The sequence below is a fragment of the Loxodonta africana genome, unplaced genomic scaffold (assembly GCF_030014295.1).
Source record: "Loxodonta africana isolate mLoxAfr1 unplaced genomic scaffold, mLoxAfr1.hap2 scaffold_185, whole genome shotgun sequence".
In the NCBI taxonomy this organism is placed as follows: Eukaryota; Metazoa; Chordata; class Mammalia; order Proboscidea; family Elephantidae; genus Loxodonta; species Loxodonta africana.
Genome location: NW_026974929.1, coordinates 238,304 through 258,339, shown reverse-complemented (window position 1 = coordinate 258,339; position 20,036 = coordinate 238,304). Strand labels below are relative to the sequence as shown.

The 20,036-nt window shown below is 42.3% G+C and overlaps 1 protein-coding gene and 1 long non-coding RNA gene across 3 annotated transcripts in view; one reads left to right on the top strand and one right to left on the bottom strand.

Annotated features, from left to right (window-relative positions):
- Nucleotides 1-16,770, top strand: part of LOC135229308 (uncharacterized) — a 50,762-nt gene extending 33,992 nt beyond the window's left edge. Inside the window, exons 2-3 of the long non-coding RNA XR_010320095.1 lie at nucleotides 8,330-8,477; nucleotides 15,496-16,770. This is a non-coding gene — a long non-coding RNA (uncharacterized LOC135229308). The remainder of the gene's footprint in view (nucleotides 1-8,329; nucleotides 8,478-15,495) is intronic.
- The window catches only part of LOC135229306 (protein FAM170B-like), a 136,461-nt gene that overhangs the window by 58,236 nt on the left and 58,189 nt on the right, over nucleotides 1-20,036 (bottom strand). The window lies entirely within an intron of this gene.

Sequence of the window (20,036 nt, the reverse complement as noted above, 5' to 3'; positions counted from 1 at the left end):
TAAGTGTTTTAAATATTGCAAGGATTTACTTATATATGCTGTATATGAGAAAAGTCCTTACAGTTACAGGGAGGAGAAAGAAAGTATATTCAGGAATTAAATTTTCACAGTTCTCTGAATTCTTATATTTCTCTTGTTGTCCATTTTTCTTTTTTTGTCCTTCATCCACCCCTTCCACCTTTACCCACTGTCTTCATCATCTAGTGCTGCCGTAACAGAAATACCATGAGTGGATGGCTTTAACCAAGAGAAATTTAATACCTCGCATTAAAGTAGGCTAATAGTCCAAGGCATCAGCTCTAAGGGAAAGTTTTCTCTCTCTTTCGGCTCCGGAAGAAGGTCCTTGTCCTTAGCCTTCCCATGGTCAAGGAGCTTCTCAGGTGCAGGGACCCTGGGTCCAGAGGACACGCTCTGCTCCTGGTGCTGCTTTCTTGATAGTCTGAGGACCCCAACTCTCCGCTTGCTTCCCTTTCCTTTTACCTCTTGCCAGATATAAGGTGGTGCAGGCCACACCTCAGGGAAAGGTGACCTGAGTGAGGGTGGTGTTACAATCCCACCCTAATCCTCTTACAGTAAAATTACAATCACAAAATGAAGGACAACTAGGCAATAGTGGGAATCATGGCCTAACCAAGTTGAAACACACGTTTTTTAGGGTCATAATTTAATCCAAACCAAATCAAACTTGTCACCATCAAGTTGATTCCAACCCGTACAGACCCTAGTTGATATTAACTCATAGAGACCCTATAGCATAGAGTAGAACTACCTCATAGAGTTTCCAAGGACTAGTTGGTGCATTCGAACTGCTGATCTTTTGGTTAGCAGCTGAGCTCTTAACCACTATGCCACCAGGCCTCCTCTTGATACACAGTCCACCCTAATTCACCACTGTGTTAGAAAAAGGTTTTGCTATTCTGAAATAAGAACTTTTTACTATACTTTTGTGTTCGTGGTTGCTTTGGGTATGTCTTTAAGCACTGAACAGTTAACTCATACCCATTAAAAACCCATTGCCACTGAGTCTATTCCAACTCATAGCGGCCCAATAGGGCAGAGCAGAACTGTGCCATAGACTTTCCAAGGAGCGCCTGGTGGATTTGAACTGATGACCTTTTGGTTAGCAGCTGTAGCTCTTAAACAGTACACCACCAGCGTGGGAGGGGTTTAATTGATAACAGGATGTCTGGGCTCCAGGGGAGATGGAATGGATGTGCAGGAGAAGGGCATGCAGAGTCAGCCTGTATAGTCCCCTGAACTCTGTTCAAGATCATAACACACCTCAGTAATCACTTGAATCTAAACATACAACTTTAACAGTTGATGTAAATGACTTTACACATGAATTTTGGAACGCAACTATTTCTCAATGGAAGTTTCTTCAACTAAGCTGTTTGTATTCCCTTAATAATTATGAAAGCTAACATTTATTGTGTTCATTCTGTGTGTAAGGCCTTTTTCTAAGTGCCTTGTGTGTTTTATTTAACCTGCGTAACAACCTTTTGAATAAGACCCATTTTAGAAATGGGAAACTGAAGCAGTGAGAGGTAAAGTAACGTGCCCAGATCACCCAGCTGATAGATTGAGTTAGGATTTAAACCCAGGCAGTTTGTTTCAGAATTTGCTTATGTAATCACTGTACATGACAGCAGTGAGCCCTAGTGGCTGTGTGGCTAAAGAACTTGGCTGCTAACTGAAAGGTCAGTGGTTTGAACCCACCAGCCTCTCTGCAGGAGACAGATGTGGCAGTCTGCTTCAGTGAAAACCCTATGGGGCAGTTTTACTCTGTCCTTTGGGGTCACTGTGAGTTAGAATCGACTTGATGACAGTGGGTTTTGGCACATAATACTAATGTGCAGTGTATTCTGTATGCCGTGTATATGTTCAGAAACTAATTTTCCGAACATTTATGCCATATATAGATTACCAATCCAGTTGTCGTTGAGATTTTCACTCCTGACGACCCCGTGAGTTTTCAGAGTAGGACTGCCCTCCATACGGTTTTCAATAGCTGTGACCATTTGGAGTTAGATTGCCAGGCCTTTCTTCCAAGGCAACTGAGTGGATTTAAACTGCCAACCTTTCAGTTAGTAGCTGAGCACTTAACTCTTTGTGCCACCTAATACATATATATACTAGGAGGTTTTCCTCCTTATTTGTACTTTAATGTTTTGTAGACTCTTATGAATAGTTGTTCCTGGCAGTGAACTAGATGCTAAAGAACAGAATAGGCACATGTAACGCTCTCTCACCTTCTCCCTCCCCTTTCACAGAGATGAAATGAAAAGGAATTAATGAGGACAGATTATTGGATTAGGGCCCATACTCAGGGCTCTAACAGCATGGGGAGTTTCTCCTGTCACTTCAGTTCTTGTTCAGGAATTGGCACCTGCTTTTTGTGAATCACAAATACCAGTGCTTTATATCAAGCCATTTAGATTTGGGCTATGGAGCAGTGACTTAAAAAAATTAAATTTTATTTTCAGAGATTTTTTCTATTAATTGTTTACATTTATTTTAATTGTATATTCTGAAACCGCTACAAAAGGGCTTGAAATAATTGTTTAAATTTTAATTCGTATGGGTCAAAATGTATGTTAAACTACCTATTGTCGCCTTCACAGTCGTTGTTATGTTTGAGCCGGTTGTTGTGGCCACTTGTTACCAAGTATGACCTGCTTCTCCAGGGACCGATCTCTCCTGACAACATGTCCAAAATATGTGAGATGAAGCCTCGCCATTCTTGCTTCTAAGGGATATTCTGGCTGTACTTCTTTCAAGACAGATTTGTTCATTCTTTTGGCAGTCCGTGGTATATTCAATATTCTTTGCAAATACCGTAATTCAGTGCCTTCAATTTTTCTTTAGTCTTCCTTATTCATTGCCCACCTTTCGTGTGCGTATGAGGTGACTGAAAACACCATGGCTTGAGTCAGGCGCACATTAGTTTTCAAGGTGACATCTGTGCATTTGAACACTTTAAAGAGGTCTCTGGTAGCAGATTTGCCCAATGCAATGTGTCGTTTGATTTCTTGACTGCTGCTTCCGTGGGTGTTTATTGTGGATCCAAGTAAAATGAAGCCCTTAGTGATGTCAACATTTTCTCCGTTGTCATGATGTTGCTTATTGGTCCTGTTGTTAGGCTGTTAGTCTGTAGTCTTTGATTTTCTTCAGTAAATGCTTTAAGGCCTCTTCACTTTCAACAAGCGAGATTGTATCATCTGCATATCTCAGGTTATTAATGAGTCTTCCTCCAATCCTGACGCCTTATTCTTCTTCAGACAGTCCAGCTTCTCGGATTATTTGCTCATCATACAGGTCGAATAGGTATGGTGAAAGGATACAATGGAGATGCACACCTTTCTTGACTTTAAACCATGCAGTATTCCTTGTTCTGTTTAGATGACTGCCTCTTTTTCTATGTACAGGTTTCTCATGAGAACAATTAAGTGTCCTGGAAATCTCATTCTTCCCCATGTTATCCATAATTTGTTATGAGCTGGAGTAGGTCTCAGAAATAATGTGCAATTTCTTCCAGTTGGTCCTGCACGGCTGCCTACTTCCCTAGGTGGTAGCAGGTAAGGCCTGTCTCAGAAACACTCCCCTCCTCACTAAGCATGATTCTTCACACTGCTCCATCTTCTTTCCTGTGTGTGTCTCCTGCCCTCCTCAGTGGCTGGGGAAAATGATAGTAGTCCACTATGAGATTTATTCTTTTATTATACTTTATCATTTGTTTTTATAACATAGTTCCGTTAAAATCAAGGGTAATAAAAATGTTTGTGTGATGGAAGTGGATAATCCCACCCATTGTGTCCATCTAAAGTTTCATGAGAAAACTGTGCCCACAACAGAGGGCTCCCACTCCTCTGGCTCACTGTATTTTCTCCTTGTTTATTTGCTCTTCCCTCTTTCCTGATGCATGCATGGAACCACTGAGCTTCAGGACTCCACAATTCTCCTTTTCATACCAGTGTTACTGTAATCTTGGGTTCATGGGCTGCCTTGCCACAGATTTACTCATTCTGTTTCTGTTAATTATTTCATTATTTAAAAATCTCTCATGAATTTTTCCAGAAGTACATTCTATTCCTCAAAAAATTGGAAGCAATGGGAAAGTATGCAATAAATAACAAGAAAACATACGTAATGCATAGAATAAATTATTAACGTTCCGATATGTCTGTTATCTTACTTACATTGGCATGTATGCGTATTAGAGTCTCTGGTTGATGCAAATGGTTAATATCTTGAGCTGCTGACAGAAAGTTGGAGTTCAGGTCCACCCAGAATTGCTGTGAAAGAGAGGTCTGGCAGCCTACTTCCGAAAACTCAGCCACTGAAACCCCTATGGAGTACAGTTCTACTCTGGCACAGTGGTGTCATCATGAATCAGAACTGACTCAGTGGCAACTGGTTTCATGTGTGTATTAGCGCACACATTTATGTATATTAACACGGATATTATATCCTGATATTTTCATTCATCATTAGTCTTTTCTCATGATAAATTTTTTTTTTTTTAATGAGGGCATTAAATCACTTTATAATATTCTGTGTGCATGTAGTATATGTTTTTTAACGATTTGACTATAGTTGCAATAATAAATGTGCATGTTTCTAGTAATCTTCAACGTATACTTACATCTTTTTAACATACATCTCTGCCATTAAATCTCTTTGTTTAATTATTGTTTAACACTCTTTACGCCTAAGAGATGGTCTCAGAAGCAGCCCTGATCAGTTTTTCTCCCTCTTACTCATGAAGCCCCTTAATGTATCCCAAGGTATCAACTACGAAGGATTTTACGTACTTATCGTTTGTTTATTTTTCTTTCAGTCAGTATATTCCATGGGCCAGAAATAGTCTATGTTATGCAGATACAGTGGTGAAAGGTACACACTGTCCCTGTCCTCATGAAGGGGACAACCCAGTGCAGGTGGGAGGAGCACTGGGGAAATGCAGCTGAGAGCAAGGACAGACAACCCTCCAGGAACCACACTGGACTTCAGAGAGGCTTGTTGGCTGCTGTTCACCTGGCAGGCTTCTAGATACCCGAGTACCCTTGGGCTTGGTGCCTGCTCCTCTCTCTGTTGACACCCTCCCTCTAGGATGCCTCAGTGAGTTTACTGCTATCTATTTGTAGCTAAGGACGTGAGGTTTATACCTCCATCCATTCAAACTCCTCCTGGGTCCAGACTCATATATTCAAATGTGAGCCTAACTCTCTGTATTGACCTCTTTATGCATTATAATGATACATTCCTCATATGGCCATCATGAAAGCAAACATGAAAGGAAAAGCACAGGAGTGCCTGACACCAGTGTAGGTACTCAATGAACATTAGCCGTTGGTATTATCCTTGACATCCCCATGTGGGGTGAAGTTTTATTACCTGACATCTCCATGTGAATATCTAACACCTACACCATGTTATCTAGGCTATGAAACAATTCTTGGTTCCAACCACCATTCTTTTCTTATCCATGAATTTCTCAAGGCTTTGGTGATGGGATTGTGTGTTTTTCCACACAATGGATGTGATTAGGAATGGTTGGCCAGGTCCTACACAATAAATTGCTCCAGCATTCCTTTGGGTGACCATTGAGACAAGTTTCAGCCAACGAATGTAGCAAAGAATTGGAACCACTCTCAGCTGTTCATGCGAGTACTCTCAATCCAGAATATCTGGTAAGTCGACTGTTAGGGATTGAATTGTGTCCCTCCAAAATGTATGTGGAAATCCTAACCCCTGTACCTGTAAATCTGACCTTGTTAGGAAAGAGGGGGCCTGCTTTTATTATGTGAATGAGGTCATACCAATGTAGGGTGGGTCCTAAGCCTAACTCTTCTTAGTTATAAAAGGAGCAGAATGCACACAGACAGAAACAGGTGAAAAGGAAGATAGACAAAGAAGACAGATGCTTCTAGAAGGCCAGGAACACAAATGATTGCTGGCATCTACTAGAAGCTGAGGTAGACAAGGAAGGACCTCCCACTACAGCCATGCCCTGAATTCGAACGACTACCTGCTAAACTGTGAGAAAATAAATTTCTGTTCTTTAAAGCCATCCAGTTGTGTTATTTTTTGTTATGGAGGGACTAGGTAACTAAGACACATACCCGTTCTTATAAGTTCAGCCCAGTGCAGAATAATTTTCTTCCCTCCTTGGTCTAGACCACCCGAACCTGCTCTTTCCCTATCAGTGTCCTTTGCTTTCACCTAAGAGCTATGACAGAGTCAGCTTGATGCTGATGCACTGAAATTTCAATTTATTTTTTATTTATGATTACTATTAATTCCAGTATTTTCTACAGTTTTCAAAGGAGACAGTCCTATAATCTATGAATAGCAGTTATACTTTTTCTCTTTTTGTACTAGCTTACACTTCCGGTGTTCAATGTTTAATAAAAGTAATGATAGAAGCACCCTTATTTTATTGTTTATTAATTTTAAAGAGAATGTCCCACACGTCACCATGAACTATCATGCTAGTTGTAGTTTTCCACGTTCGGGAACTCCTTTTCTGTTCCATATTTGCTCCTAGTCCTTATCTCTCCGTGTGATTGGATTTTATCAACCTGCTTTGCCCCCATCTCTTGAGGTGAGCATATGTCTTCTCTTCTTTCACCTATGCATGTGGTGAATGAAATTACTAAATCTTTAACGTTCACTCAAATTTGTATGCCTACAATAAACCGCCTTGATCATGGCATGTTACGTGGTTTACCCTTTGCTGGATTTCCTTTGCTGGCATCTTACGTAGGGTTTTGCATCTCAGTTACTGAGTGTGCTTGTCCTCTAACTCTTCTTCTACCATCCTTCTCTAAAATTTGTTATCATTTTTAAACTAGGCTTAAGGATCAAGTTACGGGAGTATCTCATGGTTTTCTAATCTCTGTTGACTATGTACAAGATTAAAATGACTGTTTCTTGCATGTTTGCTGGAACCTGACTGGAAACGATCTAGGTCTGCCGTTTTCTTTGTAGGGAGATCTTGAACTACTGACCCATTTTATTTAGTGGTTAAAGGCATCTTCTGGTGCTAATTTACTTAGAAAAAATTCTGATGCATGTTCTAGGTTGCTCGAATCTCATCTTCAAATATTGATTATCAGGGCTTGTAGCCTCATGCAAGGCAATTCATCAATCCCAGATTTCCCCAAAGTCAGGCTCTGCAACTCTTCCCGGTACCAAATTCCCTCATTTAAGACTTATTTGCAAAGAGACAACAGTATGCTATCTACGCAGTTGTTTATCCGCAACCTTCTTGAGTCCATAACGTGAGGATACAGTCTTCTAATACTTTTTTTGTAATTGTTCTCTTTCTTATTTTTTTTTTCCTTTTTTCACTGCCAATAGCCCCCCCCCCAGTCTAGTAGTTTTAAAGTTGTGCGTTTCAGGTTCAAGTCTGTAATCCAACTGAGCTTCTGTGTGTGCTGCATGTGTGCATCAAAAGAACGCGCTTCTAGAAGCAGAAAGCAGGCAGTGCGACTGCTGGGCGGTTGGTGGGGTAGGGGGAGGGGAGGTGCTGCTCAGAGAGGGCGCCCGAGGGAGGCAGGAGATGCCGGGCTGCCCACCACAAGCCCACAGGCTCCAAGGAGGAGGAACCTGCGTTCGCCATGAGCCTTTTGAGACAGGCCCAAGCCCACCCAGCCGGGTGCTAACCTCGCATCCGCCAGGCTTGCAGGTTCCACCAGGACTAGGGGAAGCCTAAGGCCGAGGAGGGCAAGGTCTAGGGTCTGGACCTGAGAACTGGTTCTGCCACTTGTGATCGCAGCGCTTATGCTGGAAAGGAGGGCAGGAAGCATATCGCAACGTGTGTCCGGACGATGACCCAAAACGGGGGAGTTGTGGTCACCCACGGACTCTGGGTCTGCATATGGAGGCCCCCAGGGTGCAATTCCAGGAGCAGAAGGCAAAGCCACAGAGGCCAAAGTGCACCTCGCCGATGCTTCCCAGGGGCATTTCCCCAAATATGGGGAGCAGTCCCTCCTCTGGGCTAGGGACTTTGTTTCCTCCATTGTCATCACTGACTGTGAGCAGAATCTAGTCTATGCAGACTAATGAGGAGTTATCAAAATGAGCTCCAAACTCCGGATTTGAGTTAAGGATCATAAATTAACACAGAGAAATACGACTTTAGCAATAAGTGACTGTTTGAAGCCCAAGTTGCCTTAAAACACGGAATTTCAGTCTTTCAGCTCCTCTGCTAATCTAGTGACTAAGAACAGGATCTCACTGGAGCTCAAAGATGTGGGGCACTGGGAATACTCTGGGTCTGTCTGCTCACGGCTGATTGCCTGATCCCAGTTTTATTATACAGCTTAAATACAGAGCAGAAGAGGAGTTTGGGGCTTGACACCTGACATCTTAACACCAGTTCCTGTTTCTTGAGGAAGGAAGAGGTAAAATAAATCAGCGTTTACTGTGTCCTTCTCCATCCCCGGAAGTCCTGATGAAGACCCTCTCAGGTAAGGATTGACAGGGAGTGGCTTGGTTTACTATTCGACTTTGTCCTTCAGTCACTTTGTTTATGTCCTGTATGTAAACTATTATGCATTGACAGAAGCATTCTAATTCTTATGCAGAATGACTAGACCTGCTGCAGAATGACTATATTGTGCCTCCCTTGGGCACCCCTGTCTGCGCAGCACCCCCCACCCCCAACTGCCCAACCGCCTCTCTCCTGGCATTCTGCTTCTAGAAGCATGTTCTTTTGATGCAGAGATGCAGCACACACAGAATCCCAGCTGGATTACAGACTTGAACCTGAAGACCTTATGCAGAATGACTATTTATGAACCCCTAAGCTTAGTACTAAAGCAGGTACTTACTCCTCAGAGAAGGCCCTGGGGGAGGTTGATACATGCATTCCCCAGCGCTCCTGCTGCTCTAGAAGTGCCTGAAATGCCTCTCTGGGAAAGGCCTTCAGATTAGGCTCATGGCCCACGTGGGAATTCAGGCCTATTTTTCTGTTAGAACATCTCATTTCGCTCTGAAAATGTTATTATCCAGTTTATTCACCAGACATGAGTACAGACATCTCATATTTTCAAAATAATCCCATTCTCTAATACTAATTTGCCACCAAGAGTATATTCCAAAGTGTTTCCAATAGGCTAGAAAGTCTTTCCAAAGAGGGGAGTCCTGCGCCATGTTGTGCAGTGACATCAGGGTTGGCATAATATGTTTACCCAGATACCTACCACTTTTTAAAAATTTTTTATTGTGCTTTATTTGAAACTTTACAGAGCAAATTACTTTCTTGCTCAGCCATTTATACACAATTGTTTTGTGACATTGGTGGCAATATTCATGATGTGTCAGTATTCTCTTCTATGCTCCAGTTCCCCGTTTCCATCCGCCATGATTCCTGTTCCGTCCTGCCCTCTTTTCTGTGCTTTTGGGCAGGTTTTGCACTTTTGGTCTCATACACACGATTGAACTAAGAAACACTTTCTTCACGTGTGTTATTGTTTGTTTTATAGACCTGTCTAATCTTTGGCTGAACGGCAAACTTCAGAAGGTACTTTCGACTTTGTTGCTTTCCATAATTCCTGAAATTCCAAGTCTACCACCTGAAGAACTTCCTTTAGTGTTTCATTTAGAGCAAGTCTGGTGGCGATGAATTCTCTTAAGCGTCCTTCACCTGAGAATGTCAATATTTTTCCTTTACTCATGAAGGAAATAACAGCCTATAGAACACTGGGTTAATGTTTCTTTTCTTTCAGTGTTGAAAAAATGTTGTTTTCACAGCCTTTTGGCCTCCATGGCTTCTGATGATGAATACAGAGTCATTCCAATTGTTTCTCCTGTGTGAGATGAGTTGTTTTCTCTCTAGCTTCTTTGAAGATATTTTCTTGGTCCTTGTTATTCCACAATTGACAGTGAGGCATTTGGGCGTAAAATTATGTGAGTTTAACTTGTTGGAGTTTGCATAGCTTCTTGAATCTGTAAGTTTACGTCTTTCAACAAATTGGGAAAGTGTTGAGCCAGTATTTCTTCAGATACTTTTTTCTACACCACATATTTTCTCTACACCGTATGGAATTCCAGTAAATAAATGTTAGATATTTTTGGATTTTTTTGAGGCTCTGTTCATTTTTTTTTCAATATTTGTCCTCTGTTTTCACATTGGATATTTTCAATTGAACTATTTTCATCTCATTGATCCTTTTGTCTGTCAACAGCATTCTGCTGATCAAGTGAATTTTTTATCTCTATTTTTCCTGTCTAAAATTTTCATTCGTGAATGGTTTCTATGTATTTTTCTATTTTTCTAAGGTGTGCCCGTTACTTCTTTGAGCGTGGTTAAAGTAGCTTTTTAAAGTTTTTGTCTACGATTCCAAGACTATGTCTTACTTCAATCTTACAGAAAATGTCGATGTTGTTTGTTTTAGCAATCACTTGACCCAGTTATGTTCAGGCTGCAGGTTCTTTCCCAACTTCTGGATGCTGTGGCTCAGATGTCAGTTCAGATTTTGAAGACTTTGCGATGATATTTGGATGTAATCTATGGGAGTGTCACTCAGTCTGGGACCTTGTTGGTGTTCTAACCCATAATGCAGTTCTCAAAGGATTGATCTACTTCTTAGGGTCAGAGCAAAGCATATGCAACTGTGGGAGTGGGGAGGGGTATGAAAAACAACTTTATGGTATCCCTCTCTTGAGCCACCTGGTCTCTGTCTCTCTGAGGCTCTCTGATGTCTGAGCAGCTACCTTCCTGGTCCACTGGCAAGAATGTTGGGGCTTTAATCTCTTCATTCTGCTGTGCAATTAAGTGACTGGGTCTGCCTATGAGGCCAAATAATGGTAAGATGGAGAAAATGTAACAGAGATTCCTCTATATTATTTGGTCCTTATATACTTAGGTCAGAGAGAAGGCACACTGTTTCTGGTGATACTTCCAAACAGGTATGGAGAAAAAGGCATTAACAGGTCGATAGCTGCATACTAGGTGTTAAGGATTAAACTCTGTCTTCCCAAAATGTATATATCAGCTTGACTAGGCCATGCTTCCCAGTATTGTGCGATTATCCACCATTTTGTCAGCTGGTGTGATTTTCCAATGTATTGTAAATCCTACCTCTATGATGCTAATGAGCGAAGATTTGAAGCAGTTATGTTAAGGAGGCAGGGCTCAATCTACAAGATTAAGTTGTGTTTTAAGTCAGTCTCTTTTGAGATATAAAAGAGAAAAGAGCAGAGAGACAGGGGGACCTCAGTACCACCAAGAAAGAAGTGTCAGGAGCAGTGCATCCTTTGGACCTAGGATCCCTGTGCTGAGAACCTTCTTGTCCAGGGGAAGATTGGTGACAAAGACCTTCCCCTAGGAGTGACAGAGAGAAAGTCTTCCCCTGGAATTGGCACCCTGAATTTGGACTTATAGAGCCTCCTGGACTGTGAGGGAATAATTTTCTTTGTTAAAGTCATCCGTTTGTGGTATTTCTGTTACAGGAGCACTAGATATCTAAGACACTAGGTACCAGGAGATGTACATTTCCCAGCTCTTTCACTCCCAGGGCCACTATGACTAAGTAGCCATTGCCATAAATCCATGTGAGCAGACTATTCTGATTACTGCTTTGACTCTACTGTCTGTTATGGTAACCACACCCACCTTGTCTTTGTTGATTGAGTGCCACCACTTGGCTGCTACCACCACAGGGTCCAGTCAACTGCATTGTAGTTATGTGTCTTAATTCAGTTAGGGCAGTTCTCACTGTGGACTCTTACTTACATAAAATAGCAACCACAGAAGTCTTCAATAATGCTGGGGCTTGCTGCACAAATTTGTACCTCACCGCTATGGTACAAAGAAAGCCCTCTGGGCACTCTGTGTGTGGGTCTGTGGGTCCAGCCTAATAAATCCATTCTAACCTGCCAGTTTCCCTCAGCCTTTGGTTACCTTCTCCTACAGTATACAATGGCAGATCTGCCATTTCCACTTGATTTATTGTAGGCCACCACTTAATCCATGCTTCAGTAAACCAACCAAATAAACTATGAGATCCTTTTCTAACCTCTCAAGCTGAAACACTGAATGAAGAATCTATGCTTCCTGGGTCTATATCAATAAACTCAGACTAATCCACCTTTATGTTGCTTGCACCATTATCCCACACCCATAATAGCCATTCCCAGACATATTCACCAGGTTTCTGTATGTATGTATATATTAGAAAAATCAAGCAGTTCTTTTGGAGTTTAGCATACCGTCTCCTGGGTCACACTTCATAGTTCACCTTTTGGGGCTTGTTGGGACTGAAGTCTAGGTATAGGTCTAGAAGCAAAAATGGGCAGTGGCAGTGGGATGTTCAGCCGTGTCCTATAAGACATCTGCCTAAGGTGATGCCCCAGGCAATGCCCCAGATACCACCCTAGGAGATAACTCAAACAAGACACTTCAGGCACAGCTGAGGGTAATCTCATTAGATGGAGGTGGAAGGGATAATTGTTTTACTGGGAAGGGTGCCTTAGCAGGCAAAGTTAGAGAATCTCTTCAGATGGGAGTAAGAGGTCTGGTTCTGTTAGGAAGAGCGATTCAACAGAAATTGGAGGTTCATTGTCCCCCGCTTCCTGACTGTCTGCCCATATGTCCTCATCCCAAGTTTCAGGATCCCATTTCTTCCCAATCAGTGCCCTCACTCTAACTTCAGACACCATTTGAGGCTGGATATTCAACTGGCGCTTTAATTCAGTCACTCTTATGATAAGAATCTGAGTTTATTTTTGGCAGCATTAGCCTTGTTACTATAAGAAATATGGTTTTCTTTCTGGGCACAAGTGGCAGCTTTCAGATCTTGTATGTGGTGCTTGAGCTTTGAGTCCATTTCTTTCATTCACCAGTGTGGCTAGCAAAAGCAGGACCAACCAAGCAGCTTCCTTATTATTCTTATTCTGACAAAATTATAGAAAAGTATCAAATATGTAATCAGGCAGAGCCTTGTCTCTCACAAATATTTGATCCAGTGGTAGTAGTATTTTGCGTATTTCTATTGTCACCTCCCACCATGGATTAGCAATAGCCTGTTTACTACTGGAGACAGTCATCAGTGCCTTTAAGACTAGCCAGACTTGAGAATAAATTCAGAAAACTCATCCTTAAGATTTGGTTCCTCTAGAACCACAGTAGGTACCAAATGTCTTAACTGGGATCTCTAGAGATGCAAAACTAGTGAAGAGAATATATATATATGGAAAACCTAGTCGCATAATGGTTAATAGCTATAGCTGCTAACCAAAAGGTTAGCAGTTCGAATCCACCAGGCGCTCCTTGGGAACTCTGTGGGGCAGTTCTACTTTGTCCTGTAGGGTCACTATGAGTTGGAACCGACTCGATGGCAATGGGTATATATATATATATACACACACACACATACACACATACATATATATATGCATACATATGTTAGTTGCTGCTGTTAGAGGCCATCGATCCTGTGTAAAACAGAATGAAACACCACCTGATCCTGAACCATCCTCACAATCATTGCTATGTTTGAGCCCATTCTTGCAGCCATTGTGTCAGTTCATGTTGTTGAGCACCTTCCTCTTTTTTTCTGACCCTCAGCTTTTCCAAGCATGATGAGCCTCTCCTGGGACAGGTCCCTCCTGAAAATATGTCCAAGGCACGTGAGACGAAGTCTCGCCATCCTTGCTTCTAAGGTGCATTCTTGGTGTACTTCTTCCAAGATGGTTTTGTTTATTCTTCTGGCAGTCCATGGTATATTCAGTATTCTTTGCCAACACCGTATTTTAAATGAATCAGTTCTTCGGTTTTCCGTATTCATTGTCTAACTTGCTCAAGCATGTGAGGTGATAGAAAATATCATGGCTTTGCTCAGGCACACCTTAGTCCTCAAAGTGACATCTTTCTTTCTCAACACTTCAAGGAGGTCTTTTGCAACAGATTTGCCCAATGCAATACATTGTTTGAATTCTTGACTGCTGCTTCTGTGGGCATTGATTATGGATTCAAGTTAAATGAAATGCTTGATGACTTCAGTATTTTCTCTGTTTATCATGGTGTTGCTTACTGGTCCAGTTGTGAGAATTTTTGTTTTCTTTATGTTGAGGTGTAATCCATACTGAAGGGTGTAGTGGTTGCTCTTCATCAGTAACTGCTTCAAGTCCTCTTTACTTTCAGCAAGCAAGGTCGTATCAGCTGCATATCATAGGTTGTTAGTGAATCTTTCTCCAAAACTAATGCCATGTTCTTGTTCTTCGAGACCAGCTTCTCAGAATGTTTGCTCAGCATACAGATTGAGTAAGTATGGTGAAAGGATACCACCATGACACATAACTTTCTGATTTTAAACCACACGGTATCCCCTTGCCCTACTCAAATGACTGCCTCTTGGTCTACGTAGATATTCCGCATGAATACAGTTAAGTGTTCTGGAATTCCCATTCTTTGCTAAGCTATCCATAATTTGTCATGAGCCACACAGTTGAGTGTGCTTGTATAGGAAACAAAAATAGGTAAACATCTTACTGATATTCTCTACTTTCAGCCAAGATCCATCAGACATCAGAAATGATATCCCACGTTCCATGTCTTCCTCTGAATCCAGCTTGAATTTTTGGTAGTTGCCTGTCTGTGTACTGCTGCAACTGTTTTTAAATTATATTCAGCAAAATTTTTCTTGCGTGGGATGTTAATGACATTGCTCGATAATTTCCGCATTGCGTTGGACCACCTCTCTTTGGAATGGGCACACATATAGATCTCTTTCAGTCATTTGGTCAGGTAGCTGTCTTCCAAATATATTGGAATAGTCAAGTGAGCGCCTCCAGCACTGCGTCCCTGTGTTGAAACATCTCATTTGGTACTCCATCAGTTCCTGGAGCCGTGTTTTTTGCCAATGCCTTCAGTGCAGCTTGGAGTTCTTCCTTCAGTACCATCAGCTCTTGATCCAATGCTACCTCCTGAAATGGTTGAACGTCGACCAATTCTTTTTGGTGTATTGAGTCTGTGTATTCCTTCCGTCTTCTTTTGATGTTTCCTGTGTTGTTCGATATTTTGCCCATAGAATCCTTCCTTCAGTATTGCACCTAGAGGCTTGAATATTTCCTTCAGTTCTTTCAGTTTGAGAAATGCCAGGTGTTTTCTTCCCTTTTGGTTTTCTAACTCCAGATCTGTTCACATTATTATTATCATACTTTGTCTTCTCCAGCTTCCCTTTCAGGTATTCTGTTGAGCTCTTTTACTTTATTTTTCCTTCCATTCTCTTTAGCTACTGTACATTCAAGAGCAAGATTCAGAGTCTCTTGTGACATCCTCTTTGGTGTTTGCTTTCTTTCCTGTCTTTCTAATGACTTTTTGTTTTTTTCATATATGATGTCCTTGCTATCATCCCACAACTAATCTGTCTTCGATCATTAGTGTGCAGTGCATCAAATCTATTCTTGAGATGGTCTCTAAATTCAGGTTTGATATACTCAAGGGCATACTTTGACTCATGGACTTGTTTTAATTTTCTTCAGCTTCTACTTGAACGTGAATATGAGCAACTGATCATCTGTTCTGAAGTCAGCCCCTGGCCTGATTCTGACTCATGGTATTGACCTTCTCCATCATCACCTTCCACAAATTTGATTCCTATCTATTCTGCCTGGAATGGTTCACGAGTATAGTCACCATTTATGTTCCTGACGAAAGGTATGTGCAATGAATAAGTCATTGGTCTTGCCAAATTCTATCATGTAAGCTTCATTGTCATTTCTATCATCAATACCTTATTTTCCAACTGCTGATTTGTCTGCTTTGTTTTCAACTTCGCATTCTAATTACGTAATTATCAGTACATCTTGATTGATGAATGCATCACGTTTGATCAGTTTCAAACTGCGGAACTTGGTAAAAACCTTCAACTTCTTCATCTTTCACATTCATAATTTGTGTGTAAATTTGAATAATAGTCTTATTAACTGGTCTTCCTGGTAGGCCTGTGAATATTATCCTATTGTTCGTAGTGTTCTACTTCAGAAAAGATCTTGAAATGTTCTTTTTATCGATGAATATGATGCCGTTCTCTTCAGTATCTCAATCCTGGCGTAGTAGAACATATCATTGTCTAGTTTAAAATGTCCAAAACCAAGCTATTTCAGCTCACTAATGCCTTGGATTACTGACCTTTATGCATTCCATTTCATTTTTGATGACTTCCAATTTCCCTAGATTCATACTTCCTTCATTCCACGTTCTGATTATTAAAGGATATTTGCATCAGTTTCTTCTCATTATGAGTTGTGCCCCATAAGGAAACGTCATTAAAGTGGGATCTACTTTGAGAAGGTAGCTCTTCCCCACTTGTATTTTGAGTGCCTTCCAACCTAAGGGGTTATCCTCTGTCATTCAATCAGACAGTGTTCCAGTACTATTTGTAAGATTTCACTGGCCAGTTGTTTTTAGAAATAGGTCACTAGGTCCTTTTTCCTAGTCTGTCTAAATCCAGAGCTCCACTCAAACCAGTCTACCATGGGTGAACCTGGTGGTATTTCAAATACCGGTGGCATAGCTTCTAACATCACAGCAACATGCAAGCCACCACACTACAAGAAACTGACAGAAGAGTGGTGGGAGTTAAAAATAGGAAGAACCAAAAACAGTGCTTCTTCCATGTCTGCTGATTTAGAGGAACCATGAGAAATTGTCAAGTGAAGAGTGATTCAGAGAAAAACATGGGTAGAGTGTGACCTAATTTCCATAAAAACAAACAAATGAATGTACTTACATGTGTCCCGGCAAAAAGAAGTGTGTAAAAGCGTACATATATATCTTTGGACACTGGACACTTTGGGGGAGCAGGTACAATATACTTATGTGGGGATGGCTCTTATTATAACTTCTGTATACAAATCTCTGTTGTTAAATGTGTTATAAGAATGTAAAACTTTTTAAAGTTTAATAACATCATACGTGTATGTGTGTGTATTTGAAACTTTTTTTTTTTTGACTGTTTTATATATGTGTTTTTTCGTTATCTAGTGTGGCTATAGCAGAGATTCCACAAGTGGATGCCTTTAACAAACAGAAACTTATTCTCTCACAGTTTAAGAAGCAAGAAGTTTGAAGTCAGGGCACCAGCTCTAGGAGAAAGCTTTCTCTCTTTGTGGCTCTGGGGGAAAGTCCTTGTCATCCATCTTCCCCTGGCCTAGGAAATTCTCAGCACCTGGACGCTGGGTCAAAAGGACATGCTCCACTCCAGGCACTTCTTCCTTGGTGGTATGAGGTCCCTCTCATTTCTGCTCACTTTTCTCTTTGTATCTCAAAAGAGACTGACTCAAGACTCACCCTTATCCTGTAGATTGTGTCCTCCCTCATTAACCTAACTGCCTCTAATCCCGCCTCATTAACATTACAGAGGTTAGAATTTACAACACATAAGTAATCACATCAGATCACAAAATGCAGGACAACCACACAATACTGGGAATCATGGCCTGGCCAGGTTGACACACATTTTGGGGGACACTATTCAATCCATAACAATAGAGAAAATACTGTCTTCAATGCCAGATTCAGAGACTTTTATCCATCTATGAAGGGCAAACACAGAAATTGAACAAAATTCAGACCAGCGAATTATTGCTTGCTCTTGTAACTAATGACTTCTTCTGGTCTCTATGCCTCGAAATGGCCAAAAAGAATTCTGTGAGGATTAATTCAGTTATTGCTAAAACATCTACTGAATTTGCATGTCTACAGGTAAGGAAGAATGCTGGACACCATGTGTGATTCATTAAGTAACACAGGGACCCTTAGACTATTGTTCTCCTTCTCTGATATGCCACTATCACCTTCTAACCTTGTTGCTCTCCTGAAAAACCCACACTTGTATATTCTAGGCTTTTTTTCAGGATTGAATTTGCAGGAAGTTAAAGATATATCTTTGAAAGATAAAGAAGACTTTGGCCACATTGTCTTTAGACAGTCGAACTTCCCAGCCAACCTCTGTGCAGGATGGGAATTCACAATCCCTCCTACTCAGTACCTCTGAGCAGGACGGGATTTCTGTTTCATTATCAGGAGACTGTGGAATTCACCCCTCTTCAGAAAACTTACTTTCCTTTGCCTCAAACTGTCCCTCTCAGGATCTGTCACGGTCACTCTGAGAAATTCACATGGGCAGCCTGTATGGAAGTGCCCATCCTAGAGGCCCTGCCCTCCCTTCCTTGCTCCATAGGGATTCCTCTGGCACTTGGGGTCACATCTCCCAGGGAGTACACACCTCTGGCACTTCCAGGGATTCCCAGGCCCTGGGATACTGTGGATGGGACTTGGAACTCAATCTCTTTCTTCCCATCCTCACCTTTGGTTATCTGTGTTCTGTCTTCACCAGATTTAGGAGGCCTTGTCTTCTCTTTGCTCGTTTCATCTCAGTCAGGCTTTTCTATTCCAACTCTCTGATCTCAGAACAGATCAGGTTAGACCACAGAAAAGAGAAAGAGCAAGCAAACATCACTGATCTGTGCAGAAGCTGCTGGGAAGGGATTCGATTCTCATTGGTTTAGGGTTTTATGCCCACTGCTCACCGGCAGGCAGGTTCCCCCCAGAGTCTGGCTTCTGTCTAGTATCTTGTACTACAAAGAACTCAGTGACCAGCCAACCTTCACAATCACACCTCCCTTAGAGCTATCTTTGCAGAGGCTCTTTGTCAGACTTCCATGTCCCACTGAAATCCTATTTCTCTTTCCTTACAAACATTATGCTCATTCTCAGGGCCCTGAGACCTCATCTGCAGATGAGTCTTGTCCTCTTCTCTCCTTGGCGGGGGAAGCTTTTGAGTGGACCTCATGTCTTCAGACAGCTATCCTGGGGCTTCTTCCACCCTGGTGCCGTAGGGTTGCATCTCTCTTTGTACTAGAAGGGGCGTGGAAGGGGCACAAGGCTAAAAGAGGATGGATTTTCCAGGTGAGGTGGGTTTAAGAAGCTTGAATGAACTTCTTCCCTGAAGGGTGCATATTTTGCAGTCCAGACATCCTGCTTCTCTCAGTCTAAGAGTCCTAGCACGTCTTCAGGTGCTTTCTCCTTTGACCTTGAGGCCATGCCTGCACCCTCTGCAGCCAGGTCTCCCACATGTGTAGCAGCACCAGTAGGTGTGGTAGCCTCTTCAGCCCCTGTCTCCTCCTCCAGATGCTCCTGGAGGTGCCTGGCTCTTCTTGCCAGGACTCCAGGATGCTGACCAGGGACTCAGTGTTGGTTAAAGGATGTCGGCCAGTGACCACGTGTCCTCATTTCCTTTGAAGGCTTAGGCTCCTTGCCTGAGCAGAAGACAGCCAAGGTCAGTCTGAGCCTAGACACATAGTGACCGACCTGTGACACTGCAGCGAGTGATAGATGTTAATTTCCATACTCAGGTATCCGCAGGTGGCCGACTCAGAGTGGTCAGAGGTGAAGTGTAACTAGAGATCACACAATCATGAGGGCACGGGCCAAAGGTCAGGGAAAATAGCTGAGGTCGTGGAGCTCTAGCGGAGCCAGTCTAGGGCACAGGCCTCCCTCCTGTATGTGGCAAAGAAGCGATCCATGTGCCGCCTTCTGCAGACTCTGGACTGCTGGGGCCCTGGTTGCCCGGATTTCGGCCTTGTCTTTGGAGAAGTGACGTGCATGCAGTGTGCCACTGGGGGCTGTGGCCCAGCAGAAGCAAAATCTTGAAAATGGGGGCTTCAGTTGACTTTGCCTGTTCTCTCCCTTGGCTGAGTGCCATCCTGTGTTTCCTAGGAGGAGAAGGCATTCGTGGAGAGAGGCAGATTCCATGTGTGCAGGCAAAGTGTGTGCTGACATGATGAGACCCTGGAGACCAGGGTGGACGCTTCAGACCCAGGATAGACCTCTGGCAGGTATGTGTCAATGTTTTCTGCCCATGGCACTCACCCGGGTATTTGCATACAATGTCATCAGCGGAATTAGTAGTCTCCGCAGAGGCTGCCACATGTCAACAAGCTTCACCTGGCCAGAGTCCACCCGTGGTGTAGCTCCGCAATCAGTCACTACTGTCTAGACCTTCCAGATAGACTAGCAG